Here is a 5769-nt window from a genome sequence, read left to right on the forward strand (position 1 = left end):
GGGGCGCTGCCCCTCTATCCAGAAAGCCCTGTGAGTGGTGCCCCCTGGAGGACGTGATGAGAAGGACCTGGGAAGCTGGTGGAGGGATGAGTTGTTGGGAAGTGAAGAGTGAAGCATGGAGAGACTGGAATCTAGAGGACAAGGAAGGATCATTTGTGGCCTAGGATCCAGGAGCGGACAGAGGAGGGAACACAGCAGAGCCCACGGGAGACAAGAGGAGCGTTGTGGAAGACTGAGCCAGACGCCCCTGAAACAGAGACCAGGGGACCCAGCCCAGCATGCTGCAGTCCTACTTTCTGTGACAGTCACAAGACGTAATGATGATTAACAATTGCAACTACACTTTGAAAGCAACTTTTCTAAGTGGCTGAGTGCTGTTTTGGGAGCACTACATAGCCACATTTACAGTTATTAGATCATGTGGGCCTCACACGTTATTGAGGCTGGGAGCTACCAGCACGACAGGATTTGAGGGATGGCCAAAGACCCATCACCATGGGAATAGCTCTCAAGGCTTTTCAAAAATGACAGGCAGTGCGATGAGGTGAGCAGACAATGCAGGGTGTGGAATCAGCAGATGACTCTGTAGCCCATCTCTATGGGATGTGCTTTTTGCACTTCAGTTTGACTTGCTTCAGTGAACAATCACCAAATCACCCCCGGGGCAGAAAGGGCACCGTTCTCATTCTCAGTACAGTCCACGATGGTTCATTTGATCAAGACTCTATTTAGAGAAAGGGCTGGACTGTTTTGGAGCCATGGTCCTAGTGAGAAAGTCACAGCCGTCCTCTGTGTGCCTGGAATAGAGAATGTCCTCCCTAAAAAATAAACCCAGCAGAAGAATTAAGGTGCAACGTTGACCATGATCATTTATTATCGATTTCTGGACTCTCTTCTCTTCACCCCATCACTGAACCAAAGAACCCCAGTATCTTTTGGCTTCTTCTGCCCCATAAGTCTTGCCTTGGTGCTACTGACCATACCACAAACTGTCTCTGGGGTCAGGAGACCTCAGAAGTGCACACGATACACCAGACCTGGCTTCAGAGACCACAGCCGTCCACCAAGGGATTTGCAGCTGCTCAGAGTGAAGCATTAATCAGGGCCCAGCACATTAATCAGAGGTTGGTATTCCCAACTGCTCCCTTTGCTGTGCCAGGCTGCCCCATGACGAACTGTCAGAAGGAGGGTTTTCTCTCTGGGGTCTCTTTCTAGACACCCATCTTCCCAATTTTTTCTTCAAGCGATACTTTGCAGGAGAGGGGTGGTATCTTCCATTTTCCCTCACAGCTACAGGAAATCTGAGACATAATACCAATGTGTAGGAATTCCAGCCAAGAGAGAGACAGAGAGAGAGAGAGAGAAGGAAAACTGCGATGGGAGGGATTGCAGGAAGGTGCCGGGCTATTAATTACAGGGCTTGGCGCACACAGGGAAGGAAATGGTAACTCAGAGAGCAGCTCCAAAGCTAAAGCAAACAGGAAGGTCTTAATGGGAAAGTCCTGAGAGGAAATGACTCAGTGGTTTGGAAAGAGTGGGCTATCCGTGGAGAGGGAGGGGAGCCTGTCTGGAGGGGCCCCTGGGAAGGGGCAGGACTTTTTCTTTGGTGTCCCACACATAGAAACCCACTTCATTCTCCACTCAGAGGGATGAGGAAGGGAACCTCAGGGTGGGACCAGCTGTTGCTATGGGGTTGCAAAAAGTATCTTGACTCTCACTCAGTATGGGAGGGGAGGCTGACCCATGGCCAAGAATCTGGAGAAAAGGCTGAAAGATTCTGGGGCTGTGCCTGCAATGAGAGTTAGATAACATTTCTCCTTGTGTCTGGAGCACAGAATGTCCCCCCCCCAAAAAAACCAGCCACCTAAAAAAGAGCTAAGGCACTATGTTTACTACAGTCACACTATAGATTTGGTGTGTGCGTCAGAGAAAGAATGTATTTTCCAATTAAAAAATCAGGGCATGGCATAGCACGTGCCAAAAAAAAATTTGGTTTCTGAAAGAAATACCATAAAATGGTATAAAATGAAACCCCGCTCAGATTCCGTTGATGCAGTCATGTAGCTAAATGAATGTATTAAAAATTGTAATGTTGCATGAAATTGGAAGTGACCTGGAAAATCTGGTGTGCACGAACACTGTGTTTTGAACTGAAGCAAACCTGAGAACTGCTGAGGAACAAAAGTTTAAATCATGCGTTTGTTAGTTTCTTCACGAATCGGTAGCTAGGGGAACAGGGGGAGCATAAGGTCTCTTCTGAGAGGTGGGGGAGAGGGAGAGAGAAGCTAAAGCTCCAAGCGTTCAAGGGAAAAGGACGCGGAAGCCGGGGCCAGGGAGCTAGAATTGAGCCCTCGATCTTCAACTTTCCGCTGCGTCTCAGGCAAATCTCGGCTTCCTGCTCTGCAAAGCACTTGCCAGATTTCTATGAGCTGATATCCACGGGCGCCCACCCAGCTCAACATTAGTCCTTGATGGGTGTGCACAAAGGTGTTTTTCTTCCTCCACCCCATCCCAGGTGAGGTAGGGAAGATGCCCGAGCTTTTGAAAGACACGCTGTCACCGAAACCTCTTGCAATCTAGCAGCCATCTGGGGACTGAGCAGACGTGGGTGTTTGGCCTCCGTTGGCAGGGAAGTGGGGCAGGGTCACTGGTGAGAGGGTGAGGAGAGGACACAGGGCAGCCACGCTGGCCCGCAATGGGCTGGGCCTCCCACTGCCTGGAGAGGACGCTGTAAACAGTCTAGGAGGAAAGAAATGTTACTGTGGAACTCAAGGAGAGCTTGGCAATTTTGGAAGAGAGAGAATGAAAAGCAGAAAAAGGGGAAAAATGTAAACATGCATGAATGCGGAGCCCCCAGCACATTTTGTCTGACCCGAGGAGCAGGCTTGGCAGAAAGACTGAGAACCTCACTTGTGATCACGAGAGACTTGCCAGCCTTGGCTGACCCAGAGGGGGCTCCTTCAGGGACTTAAAAGGTGTTTAGTTTCATGGGCCACTCACCGAGGACCTCCTGCAAGGGGTAGGGGAGACTCTTGTCATTTCCATCTAAACCCAGCTTTCAATGCTGTCACTTCTGGGAACCCTGGCTTTTTCTAAAAAGTTCTCTGTCTTTTAAATTTAATCATTTGCACTACTTGCTTCAGTAGCTCTGAACTTGGCGTGCTGCTTCATGGCTTTGCTACTGTCCAAATCACATGCTTTTACCTGCATTACCTAGTGGGGCTTAGAGTCCAGGCTCAGGAGGAGTGTCCCATTCCAGCTACGAAGGCTAGCTGGTGGCCCCTGTCATCAGAAACATACCCTCTTCCTCAAATCTCTCTTCTAAATCTAAATGAGCCTTGAAAAGTTTCCAAAGAGTTCATGTTAATTCAGATTAACATATGTTTGGGCACCTATTTTGTTCCAGAGGGATTCCAGGGTGAGTTAACCCTTCGTTTTACTCTCCTGGGCCCTGCATGCCTATAGGGGAGGCCACCCCCAACAGTCTGTGGGTAGAGGCAGACCGGTGCAATGGAAACACTTCACTGTTCTTGTATTCATTCAAAACATTTATTGAGCACTGACCAGGTCCCATGTCCTTCCAATACCCTGGTGATGGAGTGAGGGGCAAGAATGTGGGATCTGAGATCAGACAGAACTGAGTCAGAGCCTTGCCTCAGACATGACTGCGTTCTTGGACAAGTCTCCTAAAATCATCGTGCTCCAGATTTCTCATTTCAAAAATGGTAATCATAACAATCATATTAATACTATCTACTCTGCAGAGATCTTGTGAAGTCAAGGGGTGCTGGGTAATGTTGTTGGTTGGTTATTCTATCATGGATGAACAAACTGGGTATAATGACTGGGTATGCAAGTGGGGGAGGTAAGAAAACTAATTTTCTTTTCTGCCATGTGTGAAAAAATGTATGAGCATGGTAGACAGAGAAATGAAGCTGCGTACAGTCAGCCCTATGCGTGTGCTTTCAACAAGTCTGGATGGAAAGTATTCAGAAGTCAATCACTAAAAAATAACTATACAACGATTAAAATAATACCAAACTTAAATTACAGTATATCAGCGCCCATAGCTTAGTGAGTAAGGTGCCAGCCAAGTACACAAAGGCTGGTGGGTTAGAGTCCAGCCTTGGCCTGCTAAACTGCAATGACAACTACAACCAAAAAATAGCTGGGCATTGTGGCGGGTGCCTGTAGTCCCAGTTACTTGGGAGGCTGAGGCAAAAGAATCACTTAAGCTCACGAGTTTGAGGTTGCTATAAGCTGTGATGCCATGGCACTCTACCGAGGGCAAAATAGTGAAACTCTATCTCAAAACAAAAACAAAAACAAACAGCATACCAACTATTTTTATGCCATTTACATTGTATTAGGTGTTATGAGTAACCTAGATGATTAAAAGTACATGCATAGGTTAAATGCAAATACTATACCATTATATATAAGGGGTTTGAGCACTGGCAGATTTTGATATCTGTAGGAGTCTTGCAACCAAATCCCTATAAATAGTAAAAGAAAACAGGTGGTATTTAAGACCAGGGTGTGCCCAACGCAGTGTTCCTCACTGATGTTTCTAAGAGAATTTTTTTTTCATTTTTTACTTAAATAGATTTAGTGAGTCCAAGTGGTTTTTTGTTACATGGATGAATTCCATAGTGGAGAAGCCTACACTTTTAATATACCCATCACCTGAATAGTGTACGTTGTACTCAGTAAGTAATTTTTCATCCTGCTTGCCTCCTTCTTCGGAGTGGCCTATGTCCATTAAGACCACACACCTCCATTGCCTAGCTCCCACGTATAAGTGAAAACATGTGGTGTTTGGTTTTTTGTTACTGGGTTACTTCACTTAGAATCGTGGGCTCAGTTCCATCCGTGTTGCTGCAAGAGACACTATTTAAGTTTTTTTAATGGCTGATTAGTATTTCCTGGTAGGTATGCACCACACTACACCACATTCTCTTTATCCACTCATAAGTTGGTGGACACATAGCTTGGTTCCATATCGTTGCAATTGTGCAAGTGTCTTTTCTTTTTTAATAAAATGACTTCTTTTTCTTTGGGTAGATCCCCAGTAGTACCATTGCTGGATCAAATACTAGAACTACTTTTTGTTCTTTGGGAAGGCTCCGTGGTGTTTTCCAAAGAGGTTGTACTAATTTACATTCCCACCAACAGGGGCTAAGTGTTTTCACCATATCCACACCAGTATCTGTGGTCTTACTTTTTAGTAATGGCTGTTCTGGAAGGTATAAGGTGGTATCTCCTTATGGTTTTAATTTATATTTCCCTGATGATTAGCAGTGTTGAACATTCTTTTATACATTTGCTGGCTATTTGTCTATTTTCTTTAAAAAAAAAAAACTCTGTTCATTTATTTTGCCCACTTTTTTTTTTTAAATGGAGTTATTTGCGATTTTTTTCTTATTAATTTGAGTTCTTGTACATTCTGGGTATCAGTCCTTTAATATATAGTTTGCAAATATTTTCTTCCATTCTATAGGTTGTCTATTAACCCTGTTGATTATTTCTTTTGCAATGCAGAAACATTTTAGTTTGCTATCAAGACCAACCCGCTTTCAGACACCCTATCATATCTCTATAAAAAATAGAAGTCCCAGCTACTCAGGAGTCTGAGGCAGGAGTTTGAGATTACAATGACACCATTGCACTCTATCTGTGGTGATAGAGCAAGACTCTGTCTCAAATAAACAAACAAACAAATTGAATTAGTTTCTTTTCTTTCTAGAAATCAGCCCTCTTTTTTTTTTT

This window comes from Otolemur garnettii, unplaced genomic scaffold (assembly GCF_000181295.1).
Source record: "Otolemur garnettii isolate 467f Iridium unplaced genomic scaffold, OtoGar3 scaffold00016, whole genome shotgun sequence".
NCBI classification, from domain to species: Eukaryota; Metazoa; Chordata; class Mammalia; order Primates; family Galagidae; genus Otolemur; species Otolemur garnettii.